The 18,700-nt window shown below is 32.7% G+C and overlaps 1 pseudogene; it reads right to left on the bottom strand.

Moving 5' to 3' along the window:
* Positions 1 to 961: 961 nt before the first annotated feature.
* On the bottom strand, positions 962 to 2,595 carry LOC118747581 (annotated as a pseudogene).
* Positions 2,596 to 18,700: the final 16,105 nt, after the last annotated feature.

Below are 18,700 nucleotides of genomic sequence, written 5' to 3'. Positions count from 1 at the left end.
ATGGGCTACAAAACTGCATACCAAAAATTTTTCTAAAATTCTGAATAAAGAGTTTGAAAATTTGGTGAAAATTAGTAAAATTTTTTTAATTTTTGTATAAAGTTTGAAAAGGGCATTTATATGGTGTTTGTTGTATAGCTAGCAAGGCTTTTATAAAAAAATATTAAACATAAAGTAAACCATGGAATAATAGCCAAAACTCTTCAACGTAAGGCGAGTCTATTATTTCTGCCGATACTGTATGTATGATTTGTAACAAAAATTCTTCGGCACATGATATTTCACTAAATGTATATTAAATATCGTTTCATATAAACAAGAAAAAAGAGCCGCAAACACACATCTTTATTAAAAAATGCCATATTTTTTTATCTTCTCTCGAAAAATATATACATATTAAAGGAAAGGTCTTTCAACTAACTTTCCACATTTTGAAAAACGGTTTCTTTAGTTCTCGAAATATTAGCCGCCCCTATTACGGTAATTTTTAGCCAATAGAAACTTGCACAGTATTATACTTAAATGAAATAAGAATCAATAAAAACTGTAGGTATACTCAAAAAAATTTTAAAACTTCTGAGAAAAAAGTTTGAAATTCAAATGAAGATGTTTTGAACCTCTTAAGTTTTCTATAAAGTTTTAAACTTGGGTTTATATGGTTTTGAATTTGAGTTGTAATGGTATGACCGGTACTGTATTTATATAATATAATATAATACATTTATTTTTATATATGTAGTATATAACGTGGACAAACAGATTTAAGGGTTGTCACATGTTAAATAAGTAAAATTTAATTTAATTATTACTTAATAAAATCAAATATAAGTTTGTTGGTCACCATATAACGCCAGGAGAACTTGATGGGTTTGGATTCGCTTATAAACATACAGCTGCGTCAAAAGTATATTTTTATAATAGTGTCGGTTGAAACCCGCGTGTATATGCTAAATAAATAAATTTAATTAAAATAGTTTCGAACAAGGTTTTCGCGAATCCTTCGTGCATCCTGCAAGATTGTAGCATTAGATTCCATGGTCTCATGCTCACCTATATCTATATTGGTATCTTGGGTATAATTTATTTCGGGCATAGGCATATTGTGCAATTTTCTGAAATTATGCAGCGTAAGACAAGCGTTGATGATAGCGCCCGAATAAACTGGGTTGAAAAGAATGCCGCGATCACTTGACAAACACGCGAATACTTTTTTTAATACACCATTCAATCGCTCAATGCAGTTACGAGCTTGTATGTGGTGATTATTGAAATTTTCTTCGCCCCTAGTTTCAGGATTTCGGTAAGGTGTCATTAACCAAGGCTGAAGGGGGTATCCGGAATCGCCAATAAGCCAGCACGTGTATATGTTCTGCTCATATTGTTGCTGCATTAATTGCCTAACTTAACAATTTTCCCAAATAAATGCATCGTGTGTACTTCCCCCGAAACGTGCATACCCAGCTAAAATATTTAAATCGTAGTCACAAATCAGCTGCACATTTTTTGAAAAGAAGCCTTTGCGATTAATATAGCAATACTCATCCTCCGCAGATGGTTTTTTTATTTTAACATGTGTGCAATCTATTGCACCTATCACGCCCGGAAAACCAGTAGCATTGAAAAACCTAAAATATGTTTGTTTGTTATGAATAAAAATACTCTGAATGTAGAACAATCCTAGGGGTGCCGGCAATCAAATTCCGACTTTATTTTTTTGGACCACTCTAATGTACATACATATATCATTACCTTAATTCACAAAGGCCCGAACCAACAATTTTTTTTTATTTTACAGGAGATGCAAAAACAACATAAAAGAGCTTTTTAAAAAGTGGCATTTAACTCCATTGTTTTTGGGACTAACACTTTAACATTTTTATTGAAGGTATATTTTAATATATACTGCCAAAATCTGTGAAAAACGCAGTTTCGAAAAAAAAGTTTTGGTTAGCGCCTTTGTGAATTAAGGTAACGATATGTATTATTACCTTTGTCGAATTCTATTTTTCATTTCCAAACTAGTTGGAAATTTAATGTATTTCATCATTATCTTATTTTGAATGATAAGAGTCACTTCATTAATAGAGCTGCAAATCGTAGTTTTACTTAGTGGACACACAAAATCTTGCCCGATATCTCTTAAAAAGGATCCAGTAGCATAATAATGCAATGCCTATACCATCCTTATAGCCTTTGGTACAAAAGTTATTCGTATACCATCCTTCATATACGGACTTATTTCACCAAGAAGTTCCAGCGCAGACTCCTTATTCAATCTAAATAACTCAATGAAACGCGCTTCTGGCAAATAAAATGGATCAGTATTATCCCTTAAAAAGCGCCTATGAATGCGCAACATGTTCCTTTGATCATCAGCCAATGCAAGTAGATGTGCAACCATCATTCTATATTTTAAATGATTTAAATAATCAAAATATATAAAAATTATTACTTTTACTTCAATTTCTCACAACTATACAAGAACATATGTTCTTCATTCTGACAATTCGTGTAATTTTTACAATACTCACCACCAATTTATCGCAAGGTGAGTTTTTTTAGTTACAGAAACACTTCGTTTATCGTTTGCGATATGAACTTTGCGATACCGCGTTCTGACAGAATTTGCGATATAATATCGCATTAGTTACAGAAACGCACTACTGGTAAAGCTCGTAGAATATGACCACCGAAAGTGGTTTTATTTCTAAAATATGGTCACCGTAATTATGCTGCAAGTAAAGAGGAAGCTTCTCTAAATTATCCAAGCTTGCATGCAAATATTTTCAGTCAGACATCCATCATTGTAATAGTTAATATGTATAGTGAGAAACCGGCTTTGCGTTCGACAACGCAGGAATAGAATGAGTCACTAATCACTGAGCGCCAGAACACAAGGAAAAAAAGGAATAAGGGACTGACATGTCATTCAAAAACGGGGAATTTGTGATGAGCTCCGGGTTAATACTGGGGTTGGTTTTAAGTGTGGGATAGAACCTACCCGCTCCTCTCCGATTTGTGAGCGTAAGTCAATCCCACCAAATATCATTAAGGCAAGCGTAAAGAAGCGGGAGTAGAAGCTACCCGAAACCTTTCAATAGAGCCTACCCCATGCCTGCCAAAGCTATCTCTTTAGCAGCCATTATCGGGGAACACACCAGTTATCAACCACGCCTACAATCGTTTAAGGATAGAATTAGACAGGGTAATCACGTCGAAGAGAAAATCCTTGGGAATTGGAAATGCGGGTTCCGATTTGAATACTTTCGAGGCTGACCCAGCCAGAGGACTATGTCCAATCAATTCGTTCGTTCTTCAGATGCGTGGACTTCTAGACATGGAACCATCCTCCTCTAAACTACTACATAACTATTTGTATGCATGTATTCACCTATGGTTGCACAAATCCCAATTGGATTTCTCCAGTAGAGTTTATAGGCTTCATATTAATCAACCAGCAATAGTACAACAACGTCCAAAATGGTACACGCATACCTATTTTGATTTATAGCTGGAGATTTATTGTAATTGAAGTCGCAATTCACCGATAAATCAATGGCAAAAAATGGAACTACTCTGAGGAAGTAGAACACCGATTTTCACAAAAGTTTGTATGTTTGTAATTGTTTGTAATTCATATATATTTTTATATATGTATGTAAATATTTACAGAAACAATTGTTGATATTTTGTTATCGAATATATTATGCTATACATACATATTGTAGATTTTTGGCGCACATTTCAAGGTCCTCTGACATTTACAACTTTATTAAGAATTTTGTGCGTTAATATTTACATACAAATTTCTTTTTGTTTATGCGGCTTGTAAGCGTCACACGTTGCCGCAATATGTTGCGGCATAAGAAATTACCAAGCATGTTTTTCCGAACAACAAAAACACATAACTATACATACAAATGTACATGTATACAATATCAAATTGGACGAGACTTTGGAGTGTTGATTCGGTCAATGGCCGAATGAAGTTAATATTTAATAAGAACTTTGTTGCGTGACATGTGATTTATGAGCACGTCTATCAAAGTTAAGTAGGCATGTTTTTGTATAAATACATATAAGTAAATACATACAAATACATATATGTTTATGAAGAACTAACTTATGTGTGAAAATCGAAAATTTGATTTGGAAATAAGGTAAGATTTATGACGCGAAATTAATTGATTTGTTTATATTCAACTTCTGGTTAAGGTTTTTTCTGGTGAATACTTTGATTTGCAACAAACGATTTATGAAACAGAGCGGACCGCTTCGTGTAGTAAAATAATTAACGAAAGATGTTTCATTTACAAACTCATTTACATTGCGGAGACTCTGGTGAAAAACCCGAAAAGCATAGTAAACACACAAGTAACGACTAATTAAATTGAAGAGAAACACTCTTTTTCCCATTGAAAAAAGCTAAAAAAATGTTGGTAAAGGCAAAAAACTTCGTCTCTAAAATATATAAGCAGCAAAGGGGGAGAGCTATCTGGCTGTGCGAAAAAAATTTATAATGTTAACAGGACAATTTTGGCTAAGATAGTTGAAAGTTTTTTGTAAGACAATTGAAATATTTTGTTTATTCTGGCACGAAAGTCGTACATAAAAGCTCCCTTGCCAACTTTCGTGGTGAGAAACTCTTTTGACAGAAACACCTGTATATCAATTTGCTAGCGCTGCTCCAACACTCGCAATGGCCTAGCACTGGCGTGCCATTCGACAGATCTGTGATCGAGTCCACTGGCAGCGGAGTTTTCCTCTTTTTTAATATTGATTCTTCTTCAACATAATTTTTGGGTTTTGGTGTTTAAAAAATTTTTACGGGTTTATTTTGATTTATTATTTTTTAAATTCTAATTTTAGAGAAGCTTTCTTTTTTATTTTTTTCCTTTTTAAAATTTGATTTTATTTAAGGTTTAAGATTCTCATTTATATTTTTAAGTTTATATATTTTATAAATTGCATCTAATTTAAAGGAACGTGGTTATTTAAATTTTCTTAATTTGATTAAATTTTTTTAGTCTGTTAATTTATTTTTATAATTTTTAAAAAGAATACTTTTTTAATTTCATTTCGGTTTTAGGAATTAATTTATATGTTTTATTTTATTTTGTATTTTTTAGTTTCATTTTCTTTTAATTTTTAGATTATATATATACATATATATATATATTTTTTTATTAATGGTTTAATTTTGTAGAAACTTATTTTATAAATGTCTTCTTTTTTAATTTTGTGTTCCTTAAAGTTTTAGTTTTTTTTTAAAGAAAAATATACGTATTTCATTGCTAAAAGACAAACAGAAAACCGATAAGACCTCCTCGTTAGCAGATATTTAAGTTAGTCTTTCGAAAGACAGAAAAGAGCTTTCAAGATAGTTTTCAAAATTAAAAATTCGAAAATGTGGCAGTTGATCTAAGATGTAAAATAACTATGAGTACTCTACTACCTTTTTTCCAATTGCATCACAGAGGTCGACAATGCTAGTTGTTCGAGTTAGCATTGCAAAATTTAAAACGAAATTTTCAATTAGAGGATTGAACGTATTATGGATTCCTAAAAATGATTCCTATGAGATTATGTTAGTTTAGGTTGAGCAGCAGCCCGTCCATACCAAACCAATTCATCAGTTATGCTCATTCCTGCAATGTCACTGCCCTGTGCTCCGTATTAGTTCAGTTCAGTTTCGATAGTACCCAGATTATCCTATTCTGATGATCGTATGTAGAGCCCAGACTGTCGCTTAGCTATCAAAATGGATATTTAACGTTCTAGTCGATATTATACAGGCACGTAGCCAGTCGACTGCTTCCTTTATAGCGGCCACTCTGTCGAATTTCGAACTGAACTTCTGTGCCAAAGGTTGTTACTGTCCCATTCGCTCTTTAGAGTAATACGTTTGAGCAAAGATTCAATTAGAGCCAGCCTTCATTCCAAATATGGAAAAAACTTGCAAAATTCCCACATAGAAAAAAAAGTCTTCATGTACATACATGTTGTGGATACAGCAATAAAAGTTAATAAGAATTTTACAATTATTTATTAATTTAAATAAAATTTGTCTAAAAACTCCAAATCCATAAAAAATTGCGCATTTGATCGGTTATTCAAAACAATTAGAATTAAGCGCATCATTGTATAAAAACAAAAAAAAATAGTCACCACTGTGTTACTCTTGTTTTAAAAAATTTCCATCTCTAGTTCCCAACAGAACTCATCTCCCTTTTTTGATAGAAGTTTTTTTGTTCCTACATACATACATACATACATACATATGTATCCACATTGTTGGCGCTGTTGGTTAGTGAATTGTTGCAGCTGTGTTAATGTTTGCGCATTTCAATGTTTGCCAATTAAATTGTGATTTTATATGTACTTTTAGCCAAAAAGGAAGAGCTAAATGGTGTATCACAAACAACTGCCGAAAAAGTAGATGAACTAACAAAAACAATAACAAGCCAATATTTTGATTTAAATGCCGAAATTGTTGCAATAAATGTCCCACACATCATCCGAATGACAGCTAATGACAAACAAACTGATGCACAGTGGACGTTTTGCATACAAACTGCCGCAAGAAGTAAATAGTAAACGTGAACTCATTTTTCTGAATTATCAAGCAGGTAGTACTTTTGGTAAGGAATGTAGAAATATTACAAGCAATTTCTAAGCAAACTAGTATGTTTTTGGTAAAGAACAAAACCGACTTCAATTCGCATGTAAAAATTTAAGAGTACCGTTAATTTCTTAATGATCCAATGATCGTATCTAAACCAAATTAGTATGGCACCATCTTTCCCTTTGAAAAAAGAAGAAAAGTCCAAATTTATGCGTTAACATACATAACAAAAATATATATATTCCAACGAATTGTTAACCTCTTTGAAGTCGGCTAAAAAGTGGATTAGATGACGCAGTCACGCCTCACTGCACTAGAAGATGAAAATGGTAAATATTATTCGATTTTAATAAAAGTCGATTCATAACGTAGTTTACGAAGAAATTCGCCCATTTGTGCCACATTTTATACTTTTTTATTCCTAGGCAAAAATACTACATGGAAAATAAGATCTTGATTACTACTTTTTGTCACAGCTTATATGGAAATCTGCTAACCTGTAGCGTCTAGATTAACAAGATAGCCACAAGTGAACACAACTGAAATTTGTTTTGCTACTAATTTGATGTATAGTATAGAGTAGTTTTATATTTATCACCTGTCGCCGCGCTTCAAAGGAAGGTACTCACACTCTCCATAAAGTAATTGAAAATACTTTAAATCATATAAATGTTTTCAACTCTGAACAATTCCAGCAAAACCCGATCATTTTACTACCACTGTTGCAACATACAGTGTCTGTCTAGTATACTCCTTCGCAGAAAAAAGCCTTAGATCCCTTTAGTAAGAATGTGTTACTAGAATATAATAAGTTATTTATTTCGAGGCATTTCGAAAGTTGGACCTTCTGCCACTCTCAGACCACTGTGCGACGTGGGTATGGCCGAACAATTGCATTGGCGGAAGTTGCTGTTGGCATTGTCCATTGGGCTGACATGAATATGTATATACGTATATCTATACAAACACATGCATAAATTTATAGCCACACACACACACTTGCACCACCATTGCATGTAAATGTTTCGGCCCCAAATATTTTTCGCGCAATGTGTTTTCAATTTTATAGCGGACGAAGTTATTGTTTTCCGCAAATTGTGAAAAAAGTTAAAGCAGATATTTCATCCACATACATAGAAATGAATTAATTTTATGTTTTTGCTGAATTTGATGTGAAAACTAAATTATGAGTTGAATTAGTTACTACATAGAAGAGACTTTTTCTTGTAAATGTCGCAGTTATTATTCCAATAGTCGTAAGTAGTTTCGAAGAAGGGAAGTGCCCTCCATATTTGTCCATACACCTCGATGAGTTGTAAAATCGCCACTTGTATGAAATACTTGTTAAAATTTGTTGTCGTACAAATGTAAAAGAGCACCCATAACTGCAACGAACCTAAGTCTCGCGAGCTTAGGCGAGTGCGTAGGCAGTGCAATGGATAAGAAGCTAAGCTGAAAGGATAACATACATGTATCTGCGAAGAATCGACCCGGTGGTCTCCTGGCTCTTTGTTTTCAGAAGATATCACAGAGGTAGACGGGGCTCATGAAATACTCTACTATTTTGAAAAAAATTAGATTTTCTTCCTTAAAGCATGTGGTACGAGTGTTCAAATGTTCTTTTTTGATAGAATTTATGGAATGGAAAGCTATATGCATACATACCTACTAGACTCTAATTTGTGTTTCAAAGATCAGTGACAATGTAGGCGGAGAATTTTTCCCGTCAAACCCTTCCCTGCGCTGCACACTTATTTTACCAAATTACTGTAGCGTTTTCCACACTGAGATCCCAGCTATTAGGAAGGCATTCAAAATCTCTGATCCGATAAAATTGGTTAAATTAATTGGTTACAATTAATACGGTGAGTCTCGCCAGGACTAACTCAAAAGTGGATTTGGACTCATAAAATCACTTGCTCATCTACACATTCAATCACTCCGGCGATATACTCTATATATGTACGGTGGCGGGCAAAGAAATAAGGACGCGTAATTTTAACAGGTATTGGCTATTTTTCTTTTGTTTATTATTTTTTTTTTACAAAAGTGTAGCTCACTGTCTAATAAAAACCATGTCAGTCCAAATAATTCGACGATTTAAGTTCGTCCATCATAATTTAAAACTTTTTATTCAGATTTTGATTAAATTTGTTTATTTGTTTGCAACAATGTGCATTTTTTAATATTTTTTTGAAGATGGCGCTCATTTTCTCATTATAAAAAATTTTTAGAGTACAAACTTTGTGTAGAAGAAAATGTGTAACACCGTCAGCAAAAAAAAAATCTAGAAATCAACAGTATGTACTAGTTACCTCAAACTTCTACCCTATTATAAAAAAATTTACTGGGCTACAAAATTAGTTCCAAAAATTCGGACTTAAAAGTTTGAAATATTGATGGAATTTTTTCGAAATTTCCCAATTTTTGTACAAAGTTTGATATTCAGACTTACCTGGTGGTTGTTATATAGGGTGTCCTAGACCTCCACCCCCTCTAAAATGGGGGGAAATATTTTTTATTGAAAAATGCTAAAATTTGACATGCTAAATCGGATATGATCTATCTTTGAATGGTATTACCGACTTCCGGTTTCGGTTAAACTGACGGGAAGTCCATTTCTTTAAATTAGACATAAATATTTTAAACAAAAGAATAACTTACCGCTTTTTAAAAGGTTGGTATCGTTGTAAAGACGACTAAACCCCCTTTCTTCTGGTATGCATATTTGTATACTTCGTATATAAAAATTTGAGAAAAACACTTAAATGGAAAAAATACCAATTTTTTCTTATAAAAAATTTTTAAACAAAAAAATACTATTTAGTAATACAATTGAAAACTTTATTCAACTCATCCCCAAAATTTTTTCTGATTGCTCACAGCCGCCTAACCATTAATTTTTAATTTGAATAAATATTTCTGTGTACATACGTCAATCATCTAATCATACCGTATCACTCAATTTCGACCAACCCCTTCTCAGCGTTTAAATTTCCCATAATTTGCTAGCAAACTTTCTTTTTTTAATTTAAATAAAACTTTACCATTCTACAGGTGTCAATTTAAGTTTTACCAAGAAACTTCTATGCAACAACTTTGCAGCACCAATTTAAGTTTCAAAAATAAATCTTTTCCCCTCACTTTTTAGTTCTCTGAGTGCTGCGTGCTGAGGAAGAAAAAAAAATTTAACTTAGCTGATAGTTTCGAAGTTCACAAAATAAGAGGGCCGATTGCTAGGGCAGTTAAAATGCAATTATTTTAAAGGAATCGAATTGTGAAAGTCGGTGAGAGCGATGTGATTTAAATACAAATAGACACATATGTATTTTATAAATAAATTTCTAAAAAACAGTTAAAGAACTTAATTTTTTCGACAATTAAATGAGTGTTTGTAAAGAAAGATTTTAATTAATTTTACTGCATATTTTTTCACAAAACTCAGTATAGCCTGTTTTGTTGGTATTTATTTCAAAGCATATAGCTTCAGGTGTTTATCCAAAAAATAAATTAAAATTGCTAACTCAACCACAAAAATGTCCATAAATAATTAAATGCGTATGTAAATAAATTGATTTTATTTTATTTTATTTTTTTTTTTTTTGCGTGAACAAAAATAAAATAAAAACCACAAAATTTCGTATTTTTTTTCGATTCTTTGCGAAATTGCATTACGTTTGGGAGGTTTTAATCACTCGGCTTGGCCTTCACCGAAATTTTGTTGGTGAAAATGCGCACGCCTGCAGCTTCCACCCGCATTTCCCCGCTTACGTCACCGCCCTGTGCGGTCCAGCAGCATACACGTTGTCATCACGTTGCCACCATTGCTAACACACACATATACACACACACACACACCTACTACCACAAACGCGCATACATCTTAACTATTGGCAAAGCCAAAAAGGACAAGAAAGTCAAACGAGGTATATACATAATTCAGTTGCATAAATCCACTTGTACTTGTATTTCAGCGCCAATTCCATTTTATTTAGTTTTTTATACCGTTTTCTGCTTTATTCTTTTTCTTTTCTTCTGCGCCTTTTCAGCTTCCCACTGTGCGGCTAAAAGCATTTGCATGCAGATTAAAATTTGTCTCCGCCCATAAGCTGCTGACTGCTCGAGTTTTGCTTGATTTTTTATTTTTTTAATATTTTCATTTATTCACAACTGTTACGCGCTTTTGTGTATTTTTATTTATTCATTTGTGCCTATGTATGTGTGTGTACATTTTTGTTTTGTGTGTCTTCTGTTCCAAATTGTCGCCGCCAAAGGGCAATTGTAAAGGGAATTTATTTTTTTAAATTGTCAACTGAAAAATGGAAAAAATGCGCTCCCTGCGTCAACTTGCCCTCTTTTTAGTTTTTTTTTTTTTATACATTTTTCCCCTTATATATTTTCTCTTTTGATTTTTTTTTTTTAACTAAAATCACATTTCACTTAAAACTTGAATTAAGTATTCACAAAAAAGCGCAACTGTATGAAAACTGAAAAAGTTACAAGTTGGTAGTGGCTAAAAATTTAAAAAAATGGCATCCCATGGCAGTCATTCTGCTTGAAAACTCGTAGTTATGTTTCCTTGCGGACAAAATTTTGCCAAATATGGTTGCAGTTTTTCCTCGCTGGGAGTTGTAAATCATAATTTTAAGCTCATGTTCTTCTATTTTTTTATTTGTTTTTGTAATTCATGCATGCTACAACTGAAAATTAGTTTTCACTATTCTTAGAGTAGAATACGTTTTGCGGACCAGTGACTTTTTGCCATAGGACCATTTCAAGGTAACTTAATACAGTGAAAGCTCCCATAAGCGAATACCGATGGTCACCGACTTTTTGTTCGCCTATTGGAGATGTCCGCTTATGGGAATTTCGGAAAAAAAATAATATTAAAATTTAAGTTTAAACAAAAATTTTAATTGCGGGTTCCTAAATTAAAATAATATTCATCCTTCAATATATAGAAACATAATGAGGGGAAAAAAGCTCCAAGAAGAGGAGAGAAAAAAAATTGACCGCTTATTTGAGCATTTCCGTTGATCGGAAAGTTCGTGTATGGGAGAGCATTTTGTATGAAAAAAGACCAAAAATTGTTCATTCCCAAGAATGTGTCCGCTTATTAAAGCATCCGTCTATTGGAGCTTTCACTGTATGTCGGTTGCCTTATCAAAAGAAATGCGGGTTTTCCTCGAAATATCATTAGATTTACTATATGTATGAGCTCCCAAAAAATATTTAGGAAAATTATTAAAATTTGCAACTCCAAATATCTCATTATTTTAATTAATTTTGTAATTAATTTGTGTTTTTATGCAGACCTTTTAAGCTTGAACTCTTCTATCATCTAAACTGTTCTTTATAAAAACTATTTTCTAAAACTAATTTATTCCCGAAGGTATCTATATTCAGATATTTTTTAGCGGAAATCTCAAAATATAAGTGCTTTTATAAATCCAATGGAATAACAGCACAGATATTTTTTCTATGGAGAGTAAAGCGTTCATCTTAATGGTGAGCTTTTTTTATCTTAATGTTAATCTTTACCTTAATCTAAATGGTAATCGTTAGAGTAATCATAATTAGCATCGTGATTGTAATCTTGTTAAAGGCCAACAGGTAGATATTGCGAGTAGCTGTGTAAATCTCTTAAATATTTCTATCAAAAATATTAAATAAGCAAATAATTTTACAAACTTTTCTAGAATACATTTTTATTTAAACTATTTAGCTTTAAATAGACTTAACCCTTTGCTCACCTATTGTCGGTTAGTAATTCGCATACACACATACGTACATATATACAAACATACATATATACACATATATTCACATGTTACACAATCAACGCTTTGGATGGGTAACCATCCGCATTTAATCGAGAGCACTAACAATTGCACTCCAACAAGCCACAGGGAAGATAAATGAATGGTGAACAGTAACGAGCTCTTGTTGTACTGCTACATAAATGTGTTCGATGAGTGCGTAAATAGGAACATTAAAGGAAAAAACTGCAACTATGGGCTAATGGTTTCAGGGGTTACATGCATGAGCGCCTTCAAATAGGTGTGGCTGAGTTGAGTTGGAAGAGCTATTGAGCGAAATGTGGTGTAAATATTTTAAAGCAATTGTATGTATGTTTGTATAGTATATGCTATGCGGGTATTACGTATACCTACTTACAGATTTTCTGATTTGAAATAAAACCTTTTAGGGAAGAGCTCAGTATGATGCGTTCAGACACTTTTCTCTTCTCTGGTAAAAATCACAATTTTTGGCTTAAAAAATATTAGATATATTTTAGCCACGACAGCGGGTGTTGTATTTTTGTGTGATGTAACTTTACTAGCCGTCAGGGGGATCGGGGAATGGCTTTAAATTTTGGGGGAATTCGATATACAAACGTTTTTTTTTGGAACAGTCCTATTGAGAACAAAATTATAGCTTGCAATAACAATCCCTCACTACGGTGTTACGGAAATACTACGTAATTCCCACATGCAACCGCGTGGATATTAAAGAAATTGCAACCGTGCATGTGCGACACTTTTCACATAATACCTATATAAATACATAAAAAATATAACTCCTCTTAACTTTACAACTTAAAAAAAATCACAGCGTACTCATCAATGCTCCCCACTGTAGGTTATGTTTTGAATAGGGTTGCCATCTGCTGAAAAAGTGGAATTGAACGAACATCGGACAACGAAGGAACGACATTAAAAAAACTTATTCCATCAAAAAAATTTGGAGAGGGTTGCCATATTTTTTTATACCCGAGCGCACTTGTGCACAAGGGTATTATAACTTTGTTCACATAACGGTTGTTTGTAACAGGCAAAACGAATAGAGATAGATATAGACAAATGTATACATAAATGATCAGAATGAAAAGAGAAATCGATTAAGCGGTGACTGTCTGTCCGTCCGTCCGTCCGTCCGTCCGTCCGTCCGTCCGTCCGTCTGTGCACACGATAACTCGAGTAAAAATTGAGATATCTTAACGAAACTTGGTACGTGAACTTCTTTTGGGCGTGGGACGGATGGTATTGAAAATGGGCGAAATCGGATAATAACCACGCCTACCTCCCATATAACGGTAATTTTCATAAATACGAAAACTGCGATATTTTAGTAACTACTGAAGATAATTCACTCAAAATTGATACTTACAATGATTTTTAGACGAAAGATAAGAATATTGGAAATTTTTTGAAAATGGGCGTAGCCACGCCCACTTATGGTTTCATGTGTATAACTTGGTAACCTCTGCACCTATTTCTTCCAAACTTGGCACAGTGTTGGTCCTGGTACAGCATACCAAATGGCCGAAAATTTTTAAAATCGGACAGTAACCACGCCCACATCCCATATAACGGTAATTTAGAAAAATACGAAATCCTCGATAAATCAGTAAATATTAAAGCTAATTTTTTCAAAATTGATGGTTGCAACAATTCTTAACAAAGAAATACGCTTATGGTAAAATTAAAAAAAATGGGCGTGGCACCGCCCACTTATGATCACATATAGGTATCTCGATAACCGTTGTACCAATTTGTACCAAACTCAGTACGGTTATTGTGCTTGCCACATAAAAGCATACCGCTGAAAATTGTTGAAATCGGACTAAAATTACGGCCGCTTTTCATATAACGGTAAATTTCAGAAATGCTTGAAATTTCAATATGTCGAAATTTAAGGACGCTAATTTACTTAAAATTTATACACCCCGTCTTATCATGTAGCGGTAGCTTTTGGAAAGGTGGAAAACATATATTTAATACTTGCGCCGGGTATTTAATGTTCGGCTCCGCCCGAACTTAGACTTTCTTACTTGTTTTAATATGGATTTTAAAAAGAGGTACCACTTGTTTTAAAGCCAAATTTCTTTTTTTTAATAAGCTAAATAAAATATTAGAATACTCATTTCAAATTGAACACTTAACTTTGAAAAGGATTTATTTAAAAAATATTTTCGATGAATATTGCCACCTTTCTAAAAGCCAAATACAATTTACTTAATAAGTTGAATAAAATGTTGCAATATGTATGGCAAGCGAGAGAGGTATCTAAAAATTGTGTTTCAAACATATTTTTAAAGAGGGTTGCCAACTTTCCGAAAGCCAAATTCAATTTATAAAATTAATAAGTAGAACAAAATATTACAATATGGATGGAAATCGAAAAATTTATAAACATTCCACCCAAATTTTAAAGAGGGTTGCCACCTATTTTAAAATTCAAATTAGATTTAATTTAATAAGTTAAAGGAAATATTATAAAATGCGTATCAGAGAAGCGTTGCTTGCCATTAGTAGATTATTTCCATTCAAATATTTATGTATTTCCATATATAATTATATCTTGACAACTCTCTATAGTAACTTACAAAGTTCCTAACTAACTACCTGCATAGATTTACAACATTTTTAGCAAAAAAATCAGACCTTTATATTAATTTTTCCCGCTCCATATTTAAAGAATTACTGCATCGATTATGACGATGTAGCAATCTGCCACATTTGCGCTGCACGAAGCACGTAATGCAGTTATTCAATTCATACGGTGCTGTAGTATATGGCAAATATATATAAAAATAATTCAGGATATAAATGTTTCATATTTTCATGTTTACATAGTGCGTCCATATGTTGCTTTCTCAGTTTTTTTTTTAAAGCCAATTTCCGAGCGTATTTTTGCCAATATACCGGCGCAATAAAATTTGCATATTTCAACAGTTGGACCGACGACCGCTTAATTACTTAGTTCTGAATTGATTGTTTCCCAAAACGCAGGAGTCACGTGACCAGGTTGTGTAACTTAATTGCTCTGTCTATAGATAAATAATAAAAAAAAAAAAAATATTTGAAAATAAAAAAATGTATTAGTTATAAAATGTGGTTTAGGTGGGAAATAGACAGAAATCGCTTCAGCCAAATGTTGGTGTTCTCTACTAGAAAGAAAATTGTTTTATAATAATTTTTTTTTTTTTTTAGTTTCAACTAATTTATTTAAAGGGAGATATTGATTACTTCTTTTCTAATGGACAGACGAAGAGCTCAATGGTATAACAAAATAAAAAATTTTGCACCGAGTACTCGTACTAAATAATGAGCTTACCCAAAGCATTGAAGAAAATAAGCTAATTTTAAATAATCGTTTTCTTTTAAAGTCAAATTACAGCAGCACATTTTGTAATACACTTACATACACACATACTGCTAAAGAAAATTACCCAGTTAAAATACTCCCTTGAAAATTCTTCAACATATAAGTACTTATTTATGTACATAGTCTCGTATCTAACCACAAATGACACGAAGAAATTTGCGAAACCCAAAAGCTAACTGTACTTGCTCTTTACATACCAACTAAATATGTACATAATTTAATATGCAAATAATTTAAATCTTAATAGTGTGACATCAAAATCATTTTAACAGTGATTTTGTTAGGAAAATGGTTTCGCTTCAAGCATTTACATTTTTATCGCATTTACTCCTCGCTTGCCAACGTACGGGTACGAACGAGCGCTCGCTCGCACGCTGGGGTCAAAGTGTGCGAACTACGAAAATTGTATTACGTTTCGCCTTCATGGTCATCAAAAATTTCTGGCTGAAAATGTTTGAGTTTGAGTGGAATGGGGAAGAAGGTGGTTCGCTGGTGTTGTAATAGCGATGGTGATCCAATTTAAATATTCACCAAATTATTCAACTTAACGTCAACATTTGCAGCAGATTGAATATTTATTACTTTTTTATTGCTTTAATGTGCTGATAATCGAAGATTTATTAGGCAACTAAAGGAATTTCAACGCACGCAAATGTAAGAAGAAATGGTTTAGTGAGAAAACTGAATGGTTTTGATCAAATTATCTACACGTTAATGACTGGTTGGTGAGGTTGTTCCCAAGAAATTTAAAAGTAAAAATATCAATATTTTTTTGGGATTTAAAATTTTGCTTGATTACATGAAAGCACAGTTTGGTAGTGGCCATTGTGGATATGTTTATAGATTTTATTTTGCGGATCTGAAAGTTGCTTAGAAGAAGAAGCAAAATTTTATGTTATGCGCCTGGCATAAGCCGCCGCAATCGCCTTCAAAAGAAACACATTGAACATCATATTCACTTGTTGAACTGGTTTAATGACGCTTTAAAGAAAACCGAGCGCAAGTGCAGTTCCACCAAAAACTAAGCACTATTTTGCACTTGATAATTCTTCATAGCTAATTTCGTTCGTAGATAGATACATTACTTTTGAGTGGATAGCCCATACCGCATTCGAAATTCCCCGGGCTCATTATCATCTGCATAGATATATAAATATATTTTGGGGGATGAATTCTTCCTGCTGTCCTAAATTTGATATCAAAATTTTAAGACTTGAGGCTATTTAACCTGGCTGACTATGCCCTATTTTTCCCTTCTTGAGGCACATTCCCCCTTTCTCAGTCTCTAAGCCCGATTTTAAAATTTTCGTTCTGGGCGCTAGGATTTTTGTTACGCGTAAACAACAATAAAATATTTTAAATACAAAAATAATGTTAAAAGAACAGTTAACAGTTAAAAAACGAAAATACACAGGAAGGTTAAGGTTAGGTCTGAAATAATTCCACTGCTAATTCATCTGAAATTATTTAAGAAAATGGAACTGAAAGAATAACGAAGAGCTATAAATTAAGCCTTTATTATCCTAACTATACGACACTCACATATATTGACAGGATATGACTATTTGTTTTGTTATCTTTTAATTAACACTTAAAAAATCAACAAACTTTCGTAAAAATTTCGAGATTTTTAATTCTCATTTCTTAGAAATATTTTGGGTAAGCAATTTTGTAACCCATTCAAGTTTTGTATGATAAAGTGCAAGTCTAAGGCAGCTGGGACGTACTAAGGATTTTTGGCATTTTTTTTTTTAGAAGGTGTTGCTCATTTTGACCCTTCAGAAAATTTTCACCAACGGTATTTTAATTATTTTTGAAATGACAGCGAAAGAAACCAGGGATATTCTTTTTGCGCCAGCTTGTATTCAATGAAAGGTAATTTTACTAAATTCATAAAAAGCACAGAAACACGATAAGGGCTACGCAATTTCTCAATAACCATCGAATCCTTCTGACCCGAATTAAGTTTAAGTTAGCTCTAAGCACGCAAAATTTTGAATTCAAAGTTTTGCAAAATACTAAGGGTATAAAACGTTCTTTTCTTCTTCTATAAATTGCTAAAAATGGACTATGGACGCTAGCAATCTATGTACCTATGCATAAGTATACTGGATACAAAAACCTTCACATACTTACTCCTAAACTTAATCCACCTAGTTTTTGTATGTTGACAAACAATCTCAAATGATTTTTGGTTTGTCAAGTTTTCTGATATTTATTTTCCATATTAAGCTAAGTAAAGGAGCTGACAGCTGAGCATATCAAGTGTTTCAGATTGCAAACGCTCGTACTTAGTGTAGAAATAAACACATATATATTTGAGTTTCCATCCTTTACATATTCGCACGTTCAACATTAAGGTCATTAAATTACTTTTGCATTCACTCAACAAAGAGCTCTCTATGCATATCTATGTATGTATTTGCTTTAATACAAAACAAAGAAGAAAGGAAACTCATTAATATTAAAAGAAAATTCTATCAAAAGGTAAGTAGACATGTGCTTATTATGAAATTACATTTATGTGTGTTTATATATATAACATATACACACACACTAATGTGGCGGTAATAAAAAGAGGTGTGTACAGCAACTTAAGTATGAATTGTGCCAGACCTACAAACAAAACACACATAGCGGCAAAGAGCCATCTGTGTTGTTGGGCTGATAAAGCTGAATACAAATATACATATGTACAACGGCAGCGGTTAAAAGGAAAGCAAGAAAAAATATATACATATGTATGTTTGTACATACAAAAAAATGTCTTCCTCAAGCGGATACATTACAATTTATCATAATTAGGATAAAATAGCAAAACCAACCAACTTCTTTAAGTCATATAACTTTTTTTTTTTATTGGTAAATATACCAAGATGCACAAACATACATACATACATATGT

This window comes from Rhagoletis pomonella, unplaced genomic scaffold (genome assembly GCF_013731165.1).
Source record: "Rhagoletis pomonella isolate Grant_MI unplaced genomic scaffold, Rhpom_1.0 Rhpom_scaffold_00012, whole genome shotgun sequence".
Taxonomy (NCBI): Eukaryota; Metazoa; Arthropoda; class Insecta; order Diptera; family Tephritidae; genus Rhagoletis; species Rhagoletis pomonella.
The sequence above is the reverse complement of the archived record's forward strand: the minus strand, read 5'-3'. Positions and strand labels throughout refer to the sequence as shown.